Genomic DNA, 25,979 nt, shown 5'->3' on the forward strand with positions numbered 1-25,979 from the left:
GTTATAGTTTGGTTGTAGTGCTAACTTGTTTACACTCGGTGCATTAGTTTTTTCGATACGAATAAAATACGAACTGAATAAACAAAGAGCACTGGTCGCTCACTTACCAAATCTGTAGAGGCAGGACAATCCACAGCAACTAGAGCCGCGTCTTTATTAAGAGGAGACTACAAGCGAATCCGGATTTCAGCGTTTGCAGATGAGAACAGCTCTCAGGTAAACAATGTTCCTCCTTAGACACGTAAGTTATTGTTGTCGAGCGTCGCGTACACTGTTAATCCACACGTGACTCCAGCTGCGCTCTCACAGAGAGAAAATGAAAACAAAACTTAACGGCAGCAAACTATAAAAGCAACACTTCACGCTTGTTTTGCCAACACAACGTGGCGTCTCTGTCGTCTAAACACTGTGACAGTAATGAATATTAATGAAGTTGCACAATAGAGCGCGCTGATTGGTTTGAACCAAGCTTTACTCATGCATTAATGCAACACACTGTAAGACGTAATAAGACACACTCTGGCACAGACGTCCAGTCTGCACGCTAGAATACAACGCTATTATGTCATGACCGTGACGCAGCTTCAAAAATTTGTTTCAAACCGAAAGTACAAATTTGTTTAAAATAACGCAAAAACAACCAATTTACACTTTTTAGTGAAATATAGGTGTCCTAATAGTGTTTTTAGCAGTGTGGGACACATATACGACTGTTAACAGCTCAAAAAAATGTGTTTTGGTGTTTCGTGACCCTTTAAATATTCAACTTATCCATTTATTTAATGTTTGTTCTTCTTGCATTTTTTTCATAACTACAATAACAAAATTAAAATATAAACAAATAAAAAGCAAAACAGGACTGCTTGATAAATAATTGATACTATTTATTCATTCATTTCTGAATTGCATTTTAATTGCATATTTTTCTGTAACCCACAAAACCTGCAAACAATTAAATGCTTTTCAGAATGAATTATTTACATGCTCCATTTATATTATGCATGAACTTCAATTACTTTTCCTTTTGTTTGTTAGGTGACCCGGGCGAGTCCTCACAGATCCATTCCTCTCGCCGCAAGATCTGAATAACGGGCTGAATAACTCACAGTTGCCATTAATCAGCTCATTTGTTTGGTTTGCAGTAGCCTTGATATTTCAAGCTTCCCTGAGTCTGTCGCCGGACGGTAATTAGGCTAAATGAAATCAAGAGAGCCATGGAAATACTTTATGCCAGCCTAATCGAGCAAACAAATAGACTTCTAAATCTAGAAGCGGTAACAACTAAAACGGCTCACGTCGCACACAAACAATCACACACACAGAGAGAGGTTTTTGCATGCGGCTCACAGGTCAGATCTGAATGCTGTCTGTAGAGACGACGCTGGCTTTGGCACACAAGAGAGCTTTGAAGCTTTTGATGGGCAAAAAGTCATTTTCATAGCTGTTAGAGCCGGCTGGTGAGCTCGGAAAACCGTATACGCTGGGTCAGCGAAATAGAGCCAGCCAGAAAGGCCTTAGTCCACGGATATGCGTCCATGTATAATTCACCCGCTGCATTATCTGAGAATAAGCATGTGGAGGCAATGCATATCGAAGAATTCTGGGAATGAGCAATTTGCAAATATATCTGCTTCCATTCTGCTCCGACACTCCATGAATAAGACTGTTTTAAGCCCAACTAATGAGTCATTCCTCTCACATCCGGATATAGAGTGTAATTGGCATGCCGTATTCCAATGGAAACCTATTCACTGCTTCATATGCATTCATAAGCGAACTATTAGCTGAAATCGACATATATGAACAGCCTGGAGGAGGTGGGGGGGTGGGGGGGTGTCACTAAAAGGTTGTCTTTTACATAAATCAGATTAAATGAAGGCCAAATGAGACTTTTCCAGAACCTCCAGAGCTTTAAATGAGATACAGTGGGGGAAATAAGCATTGAACACGTCATCATTTTTTTCAGAAAACGTCTTTCTAAAGGTGCTTTTGACTTGAAATTTTCACCAGATTTTGGTAACAACCAAAGAAATACGTATAAGAAAAGAAATCAAATCTAATTAGTTTTCAAATAAAGTTATGTCTAATAAAATGAAATGACACAGGAAAAAAGTATTGAACACATGAAGAAAGGAAGGTGTAGAAAGGCAGTGAAAGCCCAGACAGCAGCTGAAATCTTCTCTCTTTAGTGATTCTTTCCACAGATTTCAACAAAGGCTGCATTTACACTGCATAGTTTAAGCGACTCATTGCCTATTGTTTTCTTCCATGTTCCATGTTTACTCAAATCAGATTGAGGCCTTGTACATATGTGGAAATTTATCCGATATGAATCAGATCTGTGTTCTCGTGTTTGCAGTGTAAGCAGGTAGATCGGATTTTCACCAGTCAATGCGAGTCGCACGTCATTAAATACAATAGAGAATGACGTCACGTCTGGCACTTTCATTTTCGAACAGACTTCAGCAGAGACCCAAACCTTAAATCTCATACGCGAGGACTTAAACAGCTTTATATTGTCATATAGCATGGGTATTTAAGCATGTTAACGAGAGCGAGAGAGCGCATTGTCCGCCACATAACCAGCATAGGCTAATATAAAACTAGTGCACACATCATGTGCATAAATCACACCATGGACATTACATTAAGATGCCTAAAGGTTTAAAAAATCCTATATATTAAAAGAAGATGGACAAATGAGAACCTTTCTGTCATAAACTATAGTATAACAGCTTGTCAAAAGCTGTGAACAGATTACATAGAGGAATAGAGAAAGAGCACTCTTTAAATATCAGCTGTCAGTCAGCACCCGCTCTTTTTTTCCTAGTCATTGCGTCTTTGCCGTGTGCTGTGTAAATGCAGACGATCGGATGCGAGTCACTTTTAATGATGTAAGCAGGTCATCAAAAAAATCGGGTACAGTCACAAAATCGGAATTGACCATCAAGTTCTGCAGCGTAAATGCAGCCAGTGTAAAAATCTTGATTGTTTAGTGGGTCTTGTCTATCTAATCTGACCTTTATTTTGTATTCTCTATTGGATTCAAGTCATGTTATTGGCTGGCCATTCTACAGCTTGATTTTCTTTCTCTGAAAGCATTTGAGAGGTTCCTCGGTTGTCTGTCTGTCTATCTATCTATCTATCGTTATTTCTGTCTGTCTGTCTATCTATCTATCTATCTATCGTTATTTCTGTCTGTCTGTCTATCTATCTTTGTCTATATCTATCTATCTATCTATCTATCTATCTATCTATCTATCTATCTATCTATCTATCTATCTATCTATCTATCTATCTATCTATCTATCTATCTATCTATCTGTCTGTCATTGTTTATATATATTTTTGATTCTATCTCTGTCTCGTCCGTCCATCCATCCATCCATCCATCCATCCATCCATCCATCCATCCATCCATCCATCCATCCATCCATCCATCGTTGTTTATATCTATTCTTGATTCTATCTATCTATCTATCTATCTATCTATCTATCTATCTATCTATCTATCTATCTATCTATCTATCTATCTATCTGTCTGTCTGTCTGTCTGTCTGTCTGTCTGTCTGTCTGTCTGTCTGTCTGTCTGTCTGTCTGTCTGTCTGTCTGTCTGTCTGTCTGTCTGTCATTGTTTATATATATTTTTGAATCTATCTCGGTCTTACCGTCCGTCCGTCCGTCCGTCCGTCCATCCATCCATCCATCCATCCATTCATCAATCCATCCATCCATCCATCCATCCATCCATCCATCCATCCATCCATCCATCCATCCATCGTTGTTTATATCTATTCTTGATTCTATCTATCTATCTATCTATCTATCTATCTATCTATCTATCTATCTATCTATCTATCTATCTATCTATCTATCTATCTATCTATCTATCTATCTATCTATCTGTCATTGTTTATATATATTTTTGAATCTATCTCTGTCTCGTCCGTCCATCCATCCATCCATCCATCCATCATTGTTTATATCTATTCTTGATTCTATCTATCGATCGATCGATCGATCGGTCTGTCTGTCTGTCTGTCTGTCTGTCTGTCTGTCTGTCTGTCTGTCTGTCTGTCTGTCTGTCTGTCTGTCTGTCTGTCTGTCTGTCTGTCTGTCATTGTTTATATATATATTTTTGAATCTATCTCGGTCCCGTCCGTCCGTCCGTCCGTCCGTTTATCCATCCATCCATCCATCCATCCATCCATCCATCCATCCATCCATCCATCCATCCATCCATCGTTGTTTATATCTATCTATCTATCTATCTATCTATCTATCTATCTATCTATCTATCTATCTATCTATCTATCTATCTATCTATCTATCTATCTATCCATCCATCCATCCATCCATCCATCCATCCATCCATCCATCCATCCATCATCGTTACTTATATCTATTCTTGAATCTATCTATCTATCTATCTATCTATCTATCTATCTATCTATCTATCTATCTATCTATCTATCTATCTATCTATCTATCTATCTATCTATCTATCTATCTATCTATCTATCTATCTATCTATCTATCTATTTTCTGTGCTATAAAAAAGCACCATCTGAGCACAATGTTTTCCACTGGGAGAAAGGCTGTTTGTAAATAGAAAAATCTATAATCTCTACACAAATGCTCAATTTTCCTGTTGGTTCTGCTTTAACATTGAAAAGCCTTTTGTTAGCCGCTAATCAATTAAGTACTTTGTACTAGACGAAGGTATTTTCAGAGACATGCGATTTCTGCTCCATTTGGTAGGTTTCTTAAGTACAGAGAAAAAGCATGAATATACATGAAACCAAAATCTGAATGTTCCGGCTCTGCAGGGAACTATTCTAAGATTTAATTTGCCTTACAAATTGATGCTACATTCAAAAAAACACATCATCTGCAGACAGACGTGCGTTTCTGATCAGTAATAAGTTGCTTGGTAATGGCATCATTTGTCTATTTGGTTCCAATCTAATCCAGATCCGATTGAAATACGCAGAAGAGCCCCACGTCGATAATGACATTTAATCTATATTTCATTAAATATCAGCTTCAGATTATTCACAATAAGACACTGCACCCTGATGCTTCTCAAAGACGCAGTAAATCACGCCCCGGGTGATTATTAGACGTGTCTTTGAGAGCGTTGGTTTGTGTCCCGACGCCCCGCTTTGCCGATTTCTCTTTTTCCCTTTACAAGAGCCCTCCTGATTCTAATTGTGACAGTGTCGTATTTGGACGGCCGTGTTAGCATGGTGAGCCTGATAAGGGCCGAGGGTAAATAAATGAAAAAGAAGTGACAACAGCAATCTATCTGGCCTTTCTCCTTCAGCATTCATTGGGTGATAACTCTTCCCGCTCCTGCATATTTCCTCGCCTGTCTTCAGCCGCAGTGAGCTGGAAAAGCAAGGTGTCTGGGTCCTTGATAAGCACAGAGAGAGAAAGGCAAACATCTCACAGCGCTTCGCCTCCGTCTGCTGGGGTTCCTGTGGGGTGAGGATCGCTTCTCTCACGTCTCGGGGCATTAACTTCATGTCTGTAAAAACACACAAAACAAAGCACATGTGACGTTTAGGAAGCAGGGCTAATATGGCTTATTAAATGAGTAACATAAACTTCAACTGAAATCATTTCAGGTAGTTCCTAAAACATATTATTCAATATATAAGGTAACACTTTATTGTAATGTGATGTAGCTATGCTCCATGAACTTACTATTGTAATTACAATGAATTAACTAACCCAAAACCTAACCCACGTTCTAACATGAACCATATAGTAAGTATATGTTATTAATTAACATTACTCAGTAGTTAAATCAATGGTAACACTGTAACCATGTCACCTTAAAATAAAGTGTAACCATAAATACACAAACAATCAGCTCTACGTACAATAAAATGCATTCACATACTAGAGTGCTGGCTTTACGGCAGAAAAGAGCACGTTCAGCACATTTGAGCCGTGACAGGGGGTGTAAAGCACATTAAATGATCCTCTGTGTTTAATCATACACATGGGAATGAACCCATTCTGTTACAGGAGATTTATGAGAGTGTGGAAAGAGATCTCAGAGCTGCAGTAAACAAAGAAAACAATGACCCTGATCTCCAGTCACACCCTGATCAGAACCGAATCTCCAGTCAGACCCTAATCTTTAGTCAAACCCTGATTTCAGTAAAACTCTGATCTGATTTCCAGTCACTCCCTAATGAGAACCTAATCTCCAGTCTTACTTTAATCTCCAGTCACACCCTGATCTCCAGTAAAACTCTGACCTGATCTCCAGTCACACCCTAATCAGAATCTGATCTCCAGTCACACCCTAATTAGAACCTGATCTCCAGTCACACCCTAATCAGAATCTGATCTCCAGTCACACCCTAATCAGAACCTGATCTCCAGTCATACCCTAAACAGAATCTGATATCCAGTCACATTCTAATCAGAACCTGATCTCCAGTCACACCCTAAACAGAATCTGATCTCCAGTCACACCCTAAACAGAATCTGATCTCCAGTCATACCCTAAACAGAATCTGATATCCAGTCACATCCTAATCAGAACCTGATCTCCAGTCATACCCTAAACAGAATCTGATATCCAGTCACATCCTAATCAGAACCTGATCTCCAGTCAGACCCTGAGCAGAACCTGATATCCAGTCACAGCGTGATGTCCAGTCACACCCTATTCAGAACCTGATCTCCAGTCACACCCAAACCTTCAGTAAACCTCTGATCTGATCCTCAGTTATACCCTGATCTGAACCTAATCTCCAGTCAGACTCTGATCCGAACCTGGACTCCAGTCACACCCTGATCTTCAGTAAAACTCTGATCTAATCGCCAGTTATACCCTGAACAGAATCTGATCTCTAGTCAGATGCTGAACAGTACCTGATCTTCAGTCACACACTGATCAGAATCTGATCTCTAGTTGCACCTTGATCTCCAGTTATGCCCTGATTAGAAACTGATCTCCAGTCACACCCTAATCAGAACCTGATTTCCAGTTACACCCTGATCTCCAGTAAAACTCTGATCTGATCTCCAATCACACCTCGAACAAAACCTAATCTCCAGTCACACCCTGATCTGAACCTAATCTCCAGTCAGACTCTGATCATTAGTAAAACTCTGATCTAATCGCCACTTATACCCTGATCAGTATCTGATCTCCAGTCAGACGCTGAACAGTACCTGATCTCCAGTCACACCCTGATCAGAATCTGATCTCTAGTTGCACCTTGATCTCCAGTTATGCCCTGATTAGAAACTGATCTCCAGTCACACCCTAATCAGAACCTGATTTCCAGTTACACCCTGATCTCCAGTAAAACTCTGATCTGATCTCCAATCACACCTCGAACAAAACCTAATCTCCAGTCACACCCTGATCAGAACCTGATCTCCAGTTACACCTTGATCTCCAGTTACACCCTGATCAGAACCTGATATTCAGTGACACCCTAATCTCCAATAAAACTCTGATCACTAGTCACACCTCGAACAGAACCTGATATCCAGTCACACCTTGATCTTCAGTTACACCATGATCAGAACCTGATCTCCAGTCAGACTCTGATCATCAGTAAAACTCTGATCTAATCGCCAGTTATACCCTGATCAGAATCTGATCTCTAGTCAGACGCTGAACAGTACCTGATCTCCAGTCACACCCTGATCAGAACCTGATCTCCATTTACACCTTGATCTCCAGTCACACCCTGATCAGAACCTGATCTCCAGTCAGACCCAGATCTCCAGTCACACCCTGATCAGGACCTGATGTTCAGTGACACCCTGATCTCCAATAAAACTGATCTGATCACCAGTCACACCTCGAACAGAACCTAATATCCAATCACACCTTGATCTCCAGTTACACCATGAACAGAACCTGATCTCCAGTAACACCTTGATCTCCATTAAGACTCTGATCTGATCTCCCGTCACACCCTGACCAGAACCTGATCTCCAGTCAGCCCCAGATCTCCAGTCACACCCTGATCAGAACCTGATTTCCAGTGACACCCTGATCTCCAGTAAAACTCTGATCTGATCTCCAGTCACACCTTGATCTCCAGACACACCCTGATCAGAACCTGATCTCGAGTCACATCTTGATCTCCAGTACGACTCTGTATAGTAATATTTACAAATTATATAATACATATTATTTTATAGTTCTATTATAAGAATATTTTTCATGATTTATATGTTTAAAGTAAAAAATACTGCAAAAAAAAAAATAAATAAAAAAAAACATGGATGCAACATGTCCAGGTTTTTAATCTATTTAAATATTTGAGATAAACAATGATCTCCTATATAAAGTAGAACTGCATTCCTGAACATGCACTCATGTATGTCCGTGTTTGTTTTCACTGCTACAGTATTTTAATTTTTCACTCGGGGATACGCCAAGCCAGACGACTCAGTTTTTTTTTTTTTTTTTGTAATGTCAGGGAAATTTGCAGCCGTGGCAAGGCGAGATGTTTAATAAATCAAAAGTTTGTGGCAAGCCCTGCTGCCTCTGCCGCGCAGCTCAGCACATAAACAACATGTCGCAGCATCTGAATTTTGTCACTTACGGATGAGACAACAGCTCAGCGTTGGACCAATGCCTGTTCTAGACAACTCCAACTCAAGCACATTCTCACAATCTTCAGCTTTTTTTACTGCATTTCTGCAAGGAAGAGAGATAACAAACATGCATTTCTGTTCATAAACAGTAGATAGTAGGCTATAGATAGCATTTTAATAATGCTAAAAACAAACAAACATCAAGACATGATGTTTTTTTTTTACTTTCTAGTCATTAATATTAACATCTTTCTATTCATTAAACACTCTGGATTAAATTTGACAAAAATATTAAATGTTTGCAGTTGATAAAATGTTTCATGATGAACAAATGAGCATTTGATTTCTGAAAGATTACAGTTGAAAGCAGAATTATTAGCCCCCCTGAATTATTAACCCCCTGTTTATTTTATTCCCCAATTTTCTGTTTGATGGAGAGAAGATTTTTTTTTCAACACATTTATCATAATAGTTTTAATAGCTCATTTTTAATGACTGATTTATTTAATGAATGAATGAATGAATGATTTATTTTATCTTTGCCATGATGACAGTAAATAATATTTGACTAGATATTTTTCAAGACACTTCTATACAATTTCAAGAGTTCCCACTTAGATATGCTTGGCATTTATAGCAGGCTTGGCATGGTGACCCGGGAGAGAACCATGAGCTCGGAGATATTTGAGCCCAGGGCTCCCGCCCGGTCAATAAGCATATCAGGGGATCCGAGAACAGGTAGGTCTCGATTGTTCCCCCTTTGGAATGGGAGAAAAAGGAGGAGATGGGGTGGAAGGGGGGATTCTTCCAAAAAGAAGAAGAGTAATAAGTAGAAAATTATCCATTTATATTAAGCTAGGATCATTCTGATTGGATTATTGCTGATTACAGATGAGTAGCCAGCAGTGCACAATCATATCATGTGCTTCTCTCGAAATTAGTTTGTGAAACTTCTCTTAAAGGGAAGTTGTATTTAAAGGCTTAACTAGGTTAAAAATTTAAAGGCTTAACTAGGTTAATTAGGTTAACTAGGCAGGTTAGGGTAATGAAAAAAAAATTGCTTAAAGGGGCTAATAATTTTGACCGTCTAGCCGAAATAAATCAAATAAGACTTTCTCTAGAAGAAAAAATATTATCAGACATAGTGAAAATTACTTTGATCTGTTAAACATAATTTGGGAAATATTTAAAAAAGAAAGAAAAAATTCAAAGGGGGGCTATTAACTATGACTTTAACTGTATGTTGCCTGAATAACGGTCCTGGAAGTAATGATGCTGAAAAAAATCTGGTTTACATCAGAGGAATAAATTGTGCTTCACAACATATTACAACATAAAGCAGCTATTCTAAATTGTAATAATATTCCAGAATATAAAAAAAAAATCTAATAAATTCAGCTTTATTGCCTGGTGTGATCTACAGTGAGCACTGGAACTGGTGAAGCACAATCAAATTCAGCCTAAAAGGTGACTAGAAAAAAAAGGAGTTGTGTTGTGGGTTCATAAACTAAAATTTAAACATTCATCTGCAAAGTCTTTTGAGTGCCCAGAAAAGCACAAAATAAGTGTAGGGAATTGCCCAAAACAAACTGCGTGTGTAGGTCACTGCGGGTGATCAGGCTGGCCTATGGGATCAATGCAGCGACTTGTCTGTCACTTGGGTCTCACAGGAATCAGTCTGACACTCTCTACTCTGATTATGGAGACCTCGGGATAATGAAAAATAGACTAACATTACCGTAGATTCCATTTAAATTATATTGTCACTTATCCCAAACTTTGAAATGACACAGACACACAAAAATTTGTCCATGTAGTTTCATTAATTAAGATCCATTTATTTATTTATTTTTGATCAAATCAACCCACTTAAAAGCTTCGTCAAATGCAATCAAAGAGTTTGTTATGTCCTTCTGCAAAAGTTCAAGAACATTTAAAAGTTTTTTTTTTTTTTTTTGTCCCAAATCCAGCGCTCAGTCACTGTTTATGTTCTCCGGCCTCTAAATGCCTGATTAATTAAATATCCCCCATCTCATCAACGCAATAAAACAAAATTAATTCCCTTGTCATTAATGTAATAAAAGAAGGCGAGAACGAATGACTGGCTAATCAGCGATTGAATCAAGCGCTGGGAAATTAATTCCTGTTTACATTTGTCATACAGTAATAGACTCCGGCTGGGCTTCAGATGTGCAGATAACATGAGAGTTTACATAACAAAGAAGAAACAATAAGCAATTAATATATCACTCTTGAACTATTCAGTGACTCACACACACAGCTTTGCTGAATGATCGGCCCTGACAGGATCGCGGGGAAAAACATGCAACAAACCCTGTGGATTAAGGAAACAAACACATACGAGCCTTCATAAACGGCTACTGCGTGCCCGTGGGTCCGTGCCTTACAGCTTGAGCTTGGCACTGGTCTGGCAGGTCTGCGTCTGCCTTGCCTTCGGAAAGCGCGTGCTGTCGTGCTCTCATGAATAATTAAGCAGCCGGCTCTTCTCCGCTTTGAATAATAATGAGAAACCGACGCGTCATCATTGCACTTGCAGTACTGCGCTACGTCGCCGATTTTGATCCCGCCCCAAAAATCATTTTAAACCCGGAAGCTGAAATTAGCTGACAAAAGCTCAAAATTATCCAGTTTTCCCCACAATTAAAGCTGACAGGTGCTAACATTGTCTTAACTGATGCTCAACACACACAAATCTGTTAATATATAAAAAAGTTCTCCAGGGTGTCCTGAACCTTTAAGAATATTGACATGCAGTGGTGTTGATATCAGCATCAAATCTTAAAATAGACTTAAAATAAATGAAATCTAAAGTCAAAATAATAGTTTTTTTTTTTTTTTTTACGCTTGTTAATATAAATATACATTTGAGCACCCCAATAATGGTTCATACCAATGTCAATGCATGATCACACCCTGCAGGTTAAAGCCTTGGTCACACTGCACTTTTTGCCCCATTGAATTCCACTCATATATATATATATGTGCAGATGCAAGAAACCAGAATGGCAAGCTCCTGCAACATGGGTGAAGTCTAGAAGGGATACAGCTGTAATTACACACATCAATATAGCATAATTCTTGTGACACTGTACAACAACAATCATAACAATTTTTGTGTTACTGTGAAGTTTGAATTTGGGGTAGGTGTTAATAAAATGTTATTTATTTAGTAATTTAATTAATAATATGATAAATATGATAAATACTAATCTCTTCCTAATGGAACATGCCTGGAACACCTCCCTAGGCAGGTATCCAGGAGGCATCCGAAATAGATGCCCGAGCCACCTCAGCTGACTTCTCTCGATATGGAGGAGCAGCAGCTCTACTCTGAGCTTCTCCTGGATGACAGAGCTCCTCACCCTTTCTATAAAGCCTGGTTTATACTCGAAGCATCCGCTTGTTTGTTTTATGTGCGCGTGACATGATTTCGGCTGGTGGTGCAAATGTTTTTTTTTTTTTTTTTTTAACTTGAGCATTTGATTTGAGTTGAATATGAAACATTCTAAAGAGATTTTGTCTGAAACAGTACGACTGTACAGACATCTTTATGATCTGTGATCATGGAGATAACCTAATGATCAACTCTTGGCTAGAAATTGCAACAGCCGTGGGAAAGGAGAAAGTTTTTGTTAAAAGGTTTGGAAAAACATGAAGGATAAGTTTGTTAAAACCAAAAGAGGTCATGGCAAAAGAGGAGCCGCAGGTACACAATTACAGAATATGTTTTTCCAGCAGTCATAGGTTTTACACTGATTCATATATTGCAATTTTGAATTTAAAACAATTTAATAGTTACAAAACTATAATGAAGTCATAGAATTATTTCTTTGATAACTGGGAAGGAATATTTAAACTAATATACAATATACTGATGGCCTGTTTCTCTAGGTTTCATTTGTGATAATGGTCAGGATTGTTGGACCATTATTACCGTTTTAGCATAAGTATAGGACAGAAACTAGCCAGACAGTGCTGTGTGAGTTGTGGAGCGGGCTAAATCTAAAATAAATATCTGTATTTTTTAGTAAGTGTCCTTTTTTTTTTTGCTTTTATTCTTGCCATAATAAAAATATTTTTGAAGAGCAACTCATGTTCTCGTCATTGATATTTGAATAAACTTTAAAAGGTAAAACTGTCCGAGTTATGAACAAAGTGAAGTTTATTCATAAACCAATTTCGAGAGGAGCACGTGATTATGATTGAACACGGCTGGTTCTGCATTAGCATGCATGATCCACCAATCAGGCCATTCCTAACCCACTATAAAGAGCCAGGGTTTTTCACTACAGTCATCTTCGATTTGAAGAATCCCCCCTTCCACCCCTACCTCTTCACCTTTGCCTCCATAGGGCAGCACGGTGGCCCAGTGACCAGCACTGTTGCCTCACAGCAAGAAAGTCACCGGTTCTAGTCCTTTAACAGGCCGGTGGTCGCTTCTGTGTGCACTTTTCATGTTCTTCCCGTGCTTGCGTGGGTTTTCCCCAGGTCCTCCGGTTTTCTCCCACATTCCAAAACATGCACAACAATTGATAAATCTAAATTTTGCACTACAGTTAATCTCTCACCATGTAGCATATCTTTCATAGCATTCAATTTTTAGTCATCAGTTTTATCAAGGGGGAGTTGTCGAGATCTACCTGAGCTCAAGGCTCCCCTCTCGCCCTCCAAACGGGAGGGAGCCCAGGGCTCAAGAACCTTTGAGCTCAGGGCTCGCTCCCGGGACAGCATGCCAAACTTGCTTATAATCAATCATCAGCTAAGTGCGAACTCTTGAAAGCAAGAGATGCATCAAAGTTTGAATAAAAAAAAAAATCTTGACTGATTATAAAAATCCTTAAAATCATTCAAACGATTAATAAAAACTATTTAAAAAAATTGATAGTAGAATAAACGTTCTACTTTTTCGTTTATCCGTCTGATCTCACGGTGGGTATCTTTTGACCGCCTTCTGTCATTTTAAAGAATATCACAACGGCGAATGCGTCAAGTATAAAAGCCTCTTGTGGAGGTGTGTGATGTGGCGCCAGGCGAAAATATAAATCCAGCTTAAGGGTGCACCCTGCCACCCTGCGAAGGAAACTCATTTCGGCTGCTTGTATCCGAGATCTTGTCCTTTCGGTCATGACCCAAAGCTCATGACCATAGGTGAGAGTAGGAACATAGCTTGACCGGTAAATCGAGAGCTTTGCCTTTCGTCTCAGCTCCTTACTTACCACAACAAACCGGCATTGAGCATCGACTGCATTACTGCTGCCTCTGCACCAATCCGCCTGTCAATATCATGTTCCATCCTTCCCTTACTCATGAAAAAAAAAACCAAGATACTTGAACTTCTCCACCTGGCTAAGGACTTTCCTCCAATTTGGAGATGGCATACCACCTTTTTCCGGTGGAGCACTGTAACCACGAACTTGGAGGTGCTGATTCTCATCCCAGCTGCATCACACTCAGCAAGCCGCAAACGTTGATGAGAACTTTTAATTAATTGCAAAAAGAAAATCCGATACATCATAAGCTTGTTCAGAACGTTTGCAGCAAATGCAAGACATCTCACACACACACTGGGTATTTATTTTTATATTAGAAACAGGAGGGAAAAAAAGTAAATCAAAAACTCGGCTCTCCTTTTGTTACGATCACCATGGTAACGGCATGGTACACACAAAATCAATTTCGCTTCGTGGAAATGTAGCCGGCTGAATAAGTGCTTTTGACATTGAGCAGAAAAAGCTGATGACAGAGCGTATTGTACGAGCGCTTGCTTTCACAAAGACTGATCCAGACAGCAGCCATACTTACAAACCACTACAGCTCTCAAGGCCCCTGCATTTTCCATGGGATGTCAAGTGGAAGAAACAAAACAAGAGCCAAAAGAAAACACTTTGTATTGTTTAGGCTTGCTAAATAATGCAGCGTTTCATACAGTCCTCATGAGCCAGACTCAGAACAGCGTTGGCTGCGAATGCTGGCTTTGAATTTGCGTTTGTCGTTATAGATTGTTTTTCTTAATGCTATGTGATACTACATTTTCCCTTATGAGTGTGTGAGGAGCATTTCCCTTTAATTATTGTATTAATGCATTACGTACAAGGTGAACTGAATGGTGTTATTACTATAGAGTTATTTTGCATTTTCAGGTTTCTGTATCAAATATTGCATCAGAAATATTGCATAGAAATATTAATATATATATATATATATATATATATATATATATATATATATATATATATATATATATATATATATATATATATATTAAAGGTGTCACGATTTCGATTTTTAATCGAAATTGATCGAAATTTATGCTTAACTTCGATTATCGAATCCAAAAATTTAATCGTCGATGCTTCCACGCCCCCATGTCACGTTAGCTTGGCTTGCCAAGCGGGAAAAAAACAGGCTTGTTGAAGTGCTTGTTAAACTGCAGACGCAGGAGACCCGTCGACAGAGCTTAAATCCTCTCCTCTTTCAATGAAGTCGCCGGTGTGGAAGTATTTTGGATTTCCAGTTAGTTATGTTGACAACGTTCGTGTTGTCGACAAAAAAAAAATCACTGTTTGCAAGCTCTGCTATGTACGTATTACGGTTGGGATGATAGACGATGGGTGCATCGCGATCCTCCGCCCCGCACCCATTGCAAATCCGCTCGCGAAAAAGTACACACTCAGGCCGTTTACACTAATATGTCTTTGTTTTTAAATGGCATTTTAAAAACGACAACGATCCACATCCACACTTGCGTGTAGCGTTTCTGAGCAGCCCTCCTTCCTCACTACCGCTGAAAACGCACATCACGTGACCACACACACTCATTCACACACAGACACAGACGCACACACATTGTCATGCGCTCGAGACAGCGAGTCAAGGCAGTCAGCGGGTCAGTAGACTGCTTCTATCTTTTACTTTCACACAAGTACTTAGTCATTTTAGCGAACACCTCAGATACTGTTGGCTGGTTCCTGTTGGTTGTGCGTCTTTTTTACCGACGCCATTATAACGACACAGATCACTGCCTATTCACGAGTGGCGCAGAAAAAAAGTGATTGACAGGTGGTAATTATGTGTGTAACTTACCTTTATTCATTTACTGTATGATTTGTTTATGGGTAAAACAAAGACCATGCAGGTAGTTTAAACGGTATAGGCTACAAATAATTAATTCGTTATTAATTAATTAAATAATTATTCATAATCGAAAATGTAATTGAATCGAGAATTTGGAGGATCGTGACACCACTAATATATATATATATATATATATATATATATATATATATATATATATATATATATATATATATATATATATAGCCTATATATAATTATGTTACATTAGATTGCTGTAAAACTCATCAATGGCAGGCAAATGTTTTCTCTAACTAACTGCAGGGAAAGAGTTAAACGAAATCATTTATTAATGATCATTTATACCAGCCATACATGTAAAGCTTTATTAAAAGCTTTATTAAAGACGGTTTTAAAGACTTATTTTCGTTACATAAAGATGTTAATCTCTGTGTAAAACCGAATCAAGACTGGTGCAAGCCAAGTAATCAAAAACACACTGCTCGCGTTCCCGCTAAAGGTATATGAATCCCAGTTGTAAACATTCATGTCAAAAAAATATGCGCTGCTCGCACGCCACTTATGCGTTGTGTTGTGTTGTGCCGAGAAACGCACCCCTGCCGTAAAATGCACCCCTTTCATAGACTTTCATTAGGACTCATAGGCCCCGTTTACACTAGTGCGTTTTAGTTTGAAAACGGCGTTTTAGATCAAAAACGATCCGCGTCCACACTAGCGTTTCTGAACATATCTCCGTCCACACTACTTCACCAAAAACATATATCACGTGACCATTTGCGCACTCTGGACATGCGCGTTCTAGCGAATATATGCCGCTGCTGTAGAAAAACTTTTTAATTTAACTGCACAATGGCGCCTAAAACAGACAATAGTAAAAACAACGCTCCCATTTCTGTGTCCATGTTGTTGTTTACAGTGAAGGCTGGTCTGCTGTCATCCGGTAGTCTTAAAGCCATGTGTTATAGTCATGTGATAGGGGCTTGACGAATAAGGGAAGGATACGCAATATCACAAAAGCCCCAATCAGCTAGCAAATCTCGGCAGCCCCGCCTCCGTTTTCAGATGTCTCCGTTTTCCTTCATATACACTGAGACAGAGCAGCAGCGTTTTAGAATGATAACGGCCTCTGCAGCGTTTCCAAAATGCTCCAGTTTTCAGCACTCGACATCATAGTGTGGACGGATGGCATAAGCGTAGCAAAACTTATGCGTTTTCAAACTAAAACGCATTAGTGTAAAAAGGGCCTCAGTCTTCTGTAAGGCAAGGGTTCACTGTGTTATTAAAAAGATTGTATCAATTTCAGTTAATAGATGCATATTTCAGAGGGGGTGCATTTTATGGCAGGGCTAACAGCCTTTTATGTAGGCTACAGGTGACAGCCTGCACTGAGTTTTGAAAGTCTAAAGTTTAAACAATGTGATGATCTTATTTTGATGAGTCAGATCTAAGACAACACACAACGGATGGAATCTATAAAACATATTTTTTTTTGTTCTATACAATTGTCTATAGAATTTCATTTTAATGAAATTAATATATTTTTGCAAAAAAAATTCTTAAATGATCTAAGCATATCCCTTCAGTCTTTACATTGTTTTCCAGTTACATTTAGAATAGGTTTTTAATTTTATTTATTTAGAATAGAATAGTAATTGGACAATAATAAAATATAATACATTTATTTGTAATAAATATTTTACAAAATTATTTATTAAAATAATATATATTTTTTATAGATTTATAAATAAATGGGGGTGTGGTTTGGGTGTGGGCGGGGCTTGTGGGCATAGGGGCGGGGCATAAATTCTCACTCCAAGCTAAAGCCAAAAGCTGGCAGCCCTGCAGGATGTCTAATCTTATCTTTGCATTGACTTCAATCACTTCGCTTAATCTGCGTCTACTTACTGCACAGGCAGCAAAACAATACTTTCTGAAACTGTTCTTCAATGGATTTGATCCCTATCATCACAGTCAACTCCTCTCTGCATCTCAAATCCACCAACGTACAGGGTGAGCAACAGAGCAAACAGGTAACACTGGAAAAGCCAGCCTTATGGAGATAAGTGGTCAGCTGGAAACAGAAACAGAAGCTGTCTGTGACATCATACCTCCTCGTAGCATTAGTTTAAAGGCAAAATGCAGTCTTACACAGCTCTGGCTACATAATTTGCGCTCTCCAGAAATGTATACGGGGATACATTTTCATAATGAGCCTGTGTTGCTTATTTAAGGGAAAATAAAATCATGTTTTGCAAGGGGAAGTCAGTATTTTTTAAATTGTATTAAGATACATTATGCTTTGTTGTTTTCAGATCAGCCAGGAATCACCATCTCAGTGACATTTTTTCATGTTAACGGTGTCTATGCATGTGTGTGTGTGTGTATACTGGACAGGACTGGTCCCAGCTGCATCAGGTCATGGCACCAGCTCGGATGAGACTCAAAGTCCTCCAGGCGATTTGTCTCCCCTCCTCTTGCCATATGCATGGTGTGTGTTCCCCGGGGTTTGTCCCACATGGTGCGGTCAGTCTGTGTGGATTCAGAGGTTTTAGAGGACACTCGACTTCTCTGCTCATGCTGATATTTGTTTGGGCTGCTGATAGTCAAGAACACACACACACACACAAACACACACTCAGCAAGATCCAGACTGACAGAGCTTCACTCCGCATCTGCCATCAAGGTGAGGGAGACTTCAGTCCACACAAATCTCTCCTGCAGGTTAAATGTGGGAGACATCCACTGTGCTCATACTGGAATACTTATGTGCTGTTTCTAGCTTCCTATTAAAGTAATGACTGTTGGAGACTGGCTATTGAATTAAGTTAATTGACCCATCACTATAAGCCCCACCCCTCTTAAATACTCTTGAAAACTCTGACAATCAAACAAAGTCACTAATTGTCTCACAATTAACCTTAATCTTAACACACTGTACGAGCGGGCGCAGCCAATGGAATCTTTTTGGCTTCTGGTCTCATATTCGCATTATATTATTCTACTTTTGGGTAAGATGATGGCTCAGTAGTCAGCACTGTAGCATTACAGCAAGAAGGTCACTGATTGGAGTCCCGGCTGGACCACTTGGCATTTCTGTGTGGAGTTTTCTCCCCATGTTGGCGTGGGTTTGCTCCAGTTACAGTTAGAGTGTGTATAGGTGTTTCCCAGTACTGGGTTGTGGCTGGAAGGGCATCTGCTACGTAAAACATATAATGGAATAATTGGTGGTTCATACCACTGTGATGACTCCTGATGTATAAGGGTGCTTTCACATTTGGTTCAACTGCCTGGACCGAACCCAAGTTCAGTTGTACCCCCTTGCCACCTTCTTGGCTGGTTTGTGTTCACACTGTCTTTTTTCCTTCTGAACCCATGCTTGCGTCGAGCTGCTGTTTTGTGCACAGCGGTTGCTAGGCGACAGCCATGAAAGCAAAGTGCCAAAATGGAGACGTCCGCATATCACTGTCATTCTGCTTCTACTGATACGGTACAAAGATGCAACAATGTATCATTTAATACCCTTGGAGTGGACCAAATGAAGCAACTACAGATGTGAAAGCACCCTATCTGCCGTCTGACATCATGCATGCAACACGTCTGCAGAAGTCATTTTTGGTGGAGACAAGCAGACATTATCACTGTTTGCACTGGGTCAGACCCACTTGTCCCCAAGGTTAGTCATGCACTGACATCCATACATGAATTAACGTTATAAAAACAAAAGTTTGCTGTACAATTGGCGGTTCTCTTCCATTATTTGGTATTGCATTCATATCTGAAGTGAACCGTACCAGAGTTTGCACGAACAGTACCCCAGACCACCTCTTTCACACTAGCACTTTTGGTCTGCACCCAGGTTCAATTTAAGTCAAAGTATAGTACGTTTAGCTAGTGTGAAAGTATCTTCTGAACTCGGGCAAAGAGCTAAGAATGACCAAGAGGCGACACTCAATAGAACGTTCCATTGCAACAGCAGCACCCAGCAACAGCCCAGATTCCGCCATTTTGGAGTGAAAGCATTTGGCTGTCAATTGGATCTTATTGATGTTGCGATGATGAGCAGCTGCATTGTTTTTTATTTATTTATTTAAAAAGTGCATTGAAGCTGAGATACAACTTGAAAGACGACAATACAACACTTACTATCACAATTATCAGCACTTTTAATAGTTTATTTTACATACTTAGTAAATCCTTTTTTTTTATTGGAGTTTTCATTCTAAAAAGGCCACCGTGCCATCTAGTGGCTGTTTTCCAAATTGCACTAGAGTGTTGCCTCTTGGTGATTCTATGCTCTTTGACTCGGGAGCGCACCCGTGAACCATACCCGAGTTCGCCTGAAAAAGGTGGTCTGGGGTACGGTTTTTGCGAACTTTGGTACGGTTCACTTCTGATATGAACACAATTGTTCCAAATAACTGAAGTGAACCGCCAACTGTACAACAAACTTTAGTTTTCATAATGTCAACTGTGTGTGTATGTCTGTGCATCACCTACCTTGGTGACTGAGCCAGGATGAACACAGTGATAATGTCTGCTTGTCTCCACCAAAAAGACTTCTGCAGACATCGCGTGATGTTCTGAACGTTTTCAATATTTTTTTTTGCTGGTAACAACTGGTAACAAAACCAAAAGATTCAGTAAAAACAGCATGATCGTGATATGCGGACATCTCCATTTTGACGCTTTGCTTTCAAGGCTGTCACCTAACAACTGCTGTGCACAAAACAGCAGCTTGATGACGCAAGCATACCAGGGTTCAGACGGAAAAAAAGATGATGGGGGACAATCAAACTTGGCATTCAGACCGAGTGTGAAAGCACCCTTGGACGGACTCAGGTACAGTTCACGGATGCGCACCCTAGTTTGGAAGACACGTCAACACTTGCTAAACGTACCAAACTAAAAGTGCTAGTGTAAAAGCACCCTAAGAGACTATTATAAGAATATTACACAATGACTTGTTTTTTTTTCTTTTGCCTTTTCTTACTTAAATTTAAAGACTATTTAAAATAAGTGAAAAAAATGCCACAATACTTCAAAAGGGGTCCTGTAAATCATCAATAAAGAGATTTTCAGACAGGCAGCAGAGAGTCTCCTCTATAAACATCTTCATCAGTTCACTTGTGCTCTGAAATCCGCTTGTCAAAAGTCCAGCCAGAGCCCAGATCCAATTGTTTCTGGTGAAAGTGATTGTCCTCCCAGAAATTTGTTCCAGTATGGGTGAGTGAAGCGCTGGGCTGTTTTCTGACTGCCGTCGACCCAACACCCAAAAACCTATTTCTGACACGTCACTGTGACTGCTGGAAAACTCAAGCTTTCTTATTACACGACCCCTGAGGATCCAAAAATCCACTGATTTGGAAACAGCAGACTTTATGCTGAAAACCGGTGACTTCACTGTAGCGATGTACATGAAATTAGGTAACATGTAAGTCAGCACTTCATTTGCATATAGTTCACAATGATGAAAAGTGGATCTAATTTACAGAAATAAAAGTAGTTTGAGTAAATATCACATTTAAAATTACAAATACAAAGTGCCAAAGACATATCACCCTACAGCCTAAGAGCGGTTACTTAGTGAAGCTAAACAGGACTGTATGATCGTAAGCCTGGTCAGTACCTGGATTGGAGACCACATGGACCAAACTAAACTAGGTTGCTGCTGGAAGTGGAGTTAGTGAGGCAAGCAGGGTGCACTGAACCTATGGTCTGTGTGAATCCTAAAAGCCCCAGAAAAGTGAAAGGGACACTATACTGTCAGTGAGTGCTGTCTTTCGGATGAGATGTTAAACCGAGGTCCTTGACTCTCTGTGGTCGTTAAAAATTCCTAATAGAGCACAATAATTTCTGTAAACTGCAATTGTAATTGAGTAAATTAAAACCAGTAATATTCAGTTTTTAATAATAGTTTAAGGTTTTTATTTTAATTTTAGATTTTAAATGTGTTTTATTTTGTAAAATTAGCTCTTATTACGCAAACCTCTAAATAAAAATGTGTATTATTATTTGTAAGTGAAGGTAAAAAAAAAACTAAGCAGCTCATATACAAAAATACATTTATTCATGTCTTTTAAAAATAATATATATATATATATATATATATATATATATATATATATATATATATATATATATATACTATTTAAAGCATTAAATATATAATAAAATGAATAATAAAAATAAATAATATAATATAAAAATGAATTATATATTAAATCCCATTTTATTAATAATTCTAATTTTAGGTCATTCTTGTAGCAATTTTTATGTTACTGTCGTATATAATATTTATTTAATAATATAAATATACTATATAACATAAATATACAATATACTAGCTAAAACAAATAAGTCAAAGTTAAAAACATGTGTTATTATTTGTAACTGAAGGTTATATATCTATATATATATATATATATATATATATATATATCTATATATATATATATATATCTATATATATATATATATATATATATATATATATATATATATATATATATATATATATATATAGTATACATACATACATGCATACATACATACATACATAACTAAGTGGCTTAGTTTTAAACACATATTCAATATTACATTTCATCAGTCTATTAGTTAATTAGTATAATACAATTTTAAAATATTTTTGATAATAAAGATAATAATTTTAAAAAGTGAATCAGTTTTAATTTTATGTAATTTGCTGCAATTTTGATATTATGATATGTAATATTTATTATAATGATAGAAATATACTGTATAATATATATATATATATAGCTGAAACAAATGTTTAAGTTAAGTTGTAATGTAAATAAATTTGTGTTATTATTTGTAACTGAAGGCAAACAAACAAAAAAATGCGGCCCAGTTTAAAATACATATCCAGTATTACATTTCATTCTTATTTTGTCTTGTTTTTTAATACTATAATGTAATATAATATAATATAATATAATATAATATAATATAATATAATAAAGTAAAATAAAATAAATAAAATTAAATAAAATTAAATATAATATAATATAGGGGTGATGCGGTGGCGCAGTGGGTAGCGCTCTCACTTCACAACAAGAAGGTCGCTGGTTCGAGCCTCGGCTGAGTCAGTTGGCATTTCTTAGTGGAGTTTGCATGTTCTCTCCGCGTTTGTGTGAGTTTCCTCCGTTTCTCCAAAGACATGCAGTACAGGTGAATTGGGTAGGCTAAATTGGCCGTAATGTATTTGTGTAAATGAGAGTTTCCCAGTGATGGGTTGCAGCTGGAAGAGCATCCGCTGCATAAAACACATGCTGTATAAGTTGGCAATTCATTCAACTGTGGCAACCCCAGATTAATAAAGGGACTAAGCTGAAAAGAAAATGAATGAATGAATAAATATTGCATATTCAAATAAGTTAATAAAACATTTTAATTTTAGATCTTAATTTTTAAGGCAAGGTTGACATTTTCATATGTGATATTTATTTTTATGATAGAAACATACCTATACTAGCTGAAACAAGTAAGTTATAAATATATACATCTGTGTTATTATTTGTAACTAATATTAGAAAAAGAACATTTGATTTAACTAAGTGGCTCAGTAATGTTCTGAAGAAATGAAGCGATTAACCCTCATTAGCTCAAGCAATACTGCATGAAACAGAAGATTAAAAACTGTGTTAAAACCACTGTAATTACATGTGTGTGTGTGTGTCTGACAGCAGGTGAACAGTTTAACTGGATAACCACTGGTTTAATGTTTCTCCTGCAGGAGGACAAACCCACAAAACTTTCAGAGCTTTATGCATGAGTTCAGTTCAGTTCCTAAGAAAACACACGTTTTTGAGTGTGTGTGCTGCTGATGCTCTAAAACCTGACAAGAGAAAGCAGAGACTGTGCTCATAAATGTTGAATTCTCCTCCTCTGCTCCTTCAGTTGGGCTGTGAATTTGGTTGTTTTAATGCCAAAGTTTGTTTTACAGACTGAATTAAATATGGGTCACTTCTCTGATTGCTGGGTAATTCATATTCACCCCGCTGAAACACAGTGCGTGTTGAGTTTTAGGTGATGCACTGAATAAAAAACAAAACTTTGAACCAACTTTAAAAAAATACTGTAATTTGTTACATCTAAACTGTGTATTTTTTGTCCAAGTATAATTTAGTGAAGTCATTTTTCTTCGGCTTAGTCGCTTATTTACTAGGGGTTGCCTCAGTGCAATGAACTGCCAACTTATTCAGCATATGTTTAACACAGTGGATGCCCTTCCAGCTGCAGTGTACCACCCAGTACTGTAAAACACCCATACACTTATTCATACACACTCATACACTATATCAAATTTAGTTCATACAAATCCCCTATAGCGTTTCCATATAGTTTCTACATTTTATATGGAGTACAACTGTAGGTCCCTGGTTCAATAAAGGATTGACTCTTTCACTGGTGTTTTCCCATGGTTTAATTCAGTGCAGCATTCACTTCACTAACGCCGTTGTCTACATCAAACACCTTATACCGTAGGCCAAACACCGTACACCTTGCACCGTAATCCAGACACCATGCACCGTACGGCACTCACCGTAAGAGCTTGTATACAAAAGGAAAATGAAACCAAACATGAAAGCCATATACAAACAAACATCACTTAAGCATCATATACAGACTCAATACAAACAAACAAACAAACATATTAAACATGAAGTGTCAGTGCCTTGTTCTCCAATTAAACCAGAAGCTAAACCTTTAGTCCGTAGCAGACCGCACAGCTGGGACGCCGTGATCATGTGCGATCTTTCTGTGTGTCCGTTTATAACCGCAATGGTAATTAATTCAAAATAAAAGACTTCCGGTTTTACACTGAACACTTCGTAACATTAATACCATAAATATCAAATATACATATAATAAAGAAAAGAGAGAGAGAGAGAGAGAGAGAGAGAGAGAGAGAGAGAGAGAGAGAGAGAGAAAGTATATACACAATATAAAACATATTGTAGAAAAAGATGCAATAAGATAGACACCATGTCAAAGTTATTAACAACAACAGCTATTTAAAGTGTGTGTATGCGAGTGTGTGAGAGTGACCTTTATTCACTTACCTTGATGTGTCTAAGAAAATCTAAATATGCAGCTCAGCTCTCAGAATTACATGGAGTAAACATAAACAAAGACTTTGTATTTATGCACCATCAAATGAGGTTATAATGAAAGTCAAAAAAGCAAAAACAGCCACCAACAGTAAATTAGGGAGAACAAGTGAAAATCTATCAATGCATCAAAGCTAATGTTGTTACTAATCACTCACATGTCCAAGACTGTGATAAAAGGTAAAAAAAAATCCAGTCCACAATTACTTTTTATATTGAAAATACGTCATTTTGTGTTTTTTCACCAAATCAGTGACATAATTTATGAATTTGGCAATTAAAGAGTTAAAATCCTGTAAATTTTCTAAACAATTTTGATCCAAACTGAGGATGATCAACAGAATTATGAAAAAAAAATTATCTAATGCATTTTACAGCAGTTTAATTCAGTGGATGTTTTCATCCCGAACGTACATTTGAACAGTGCACAACTATTATTACAGCATCATCACTGCAGTCTTCAGCATCACATGACCTTTCAAAAAATAATTCTCTTTTTCACAAAATTCCATCTCTTTTAAGATATGAAAAACGGAAGGTGAATTTTCCAGAACCTGATTGTGGGAATGTTTGATGATCCGACTATGAGTTGTCTGCTTTCAGAGAGTCCCAGGGCAGATTGTGTTGTGTCCGTCTCTCAGTCTGTGTCTCCTACAGGTGAGCAGACGCGTCTGCTGAAGCCCAGAGGATTGATCCACAGTGAGAGTGAAGCTGTCATGTCGCTCCGCTGTTTACCACAGTCTCATTCTCCGAGCGAAACCCGCGTTTGTTTTGGAAGGGATCTCTATCGCATCCTAATGAGCCACGTCCAGCAGATGGGAGAGACCACAGCACACACACATACACACAGACATATAAACACACATGCATGCATGCATTCACACTTTCAGGCAACAACAACAACAACAACAACAAAAAGAAATTGGTATTTAAAGATGCAATAAAATCAATATTTATTTATCTTTACATCTACAACTGAAGTCAAATTTATTAGCCCTCCTATAATTTCTTTTAATAGTATTTCTCAGTTTCTCACTCACACAGAACCGAGCCGCCCAGGTAATGTCTGTAAGGCAAGCGCTAGTGTTTAATTTGGTATCACTCTGGATGCACCACGATATGCCATTACTGAATTGTAAACATTTT

The 25,979-nt window shown here is 38.1% G+C and overlaps 1 non-coding gene across 2 annotated transcripts in view; it reads right to left on the reverse strand.

Annotated features, from left to right (window-relative positions):
* Window positions 1-4,481: 4,481 nt before the first annotated feature.
* The window catches only part of LOC147835497 (uncharacterized), an 80,956-nt gene continuing 59,458 nt past the window's right edge, over window positions 4,482-25,979 (reverse strand). The window contains exons 2-4 of one of the 2 annotated variants that reach the window (XR_015497491.1): window positions 25,388-25,716; window positions 8,592-8,686; window positions 4,482-5,530 (exon numbers count right to left, since the gene is read on the reverse strand). This is a non-coding gene — a transcript (uncharacterized LOC147835497). Of the gene's footprint in view, window positions 5,531-8,591; window positions 8,687-10,945; window positions 11,084-25,387; window positions 25,717-25,979 lie in introns of those variants that run through there. The other variant, XR_015497492.1, reaches the window with a different exon arrangement.

This window comes from Danio rerio, chromosome 8 (genome assembly GCF_052040795.2).
Source record: "Danio rerio strain M-AB ecotype USA chromosome 8, GRCz13ab, whole genome shotgun sequence".
Taxonomy (NCBI): domain Eukaryota; kingdom Metazoa; phylum Chordata; class Actinopteri; order Cypriniformes; family Danionidae; genus Danio; species Danio rerio.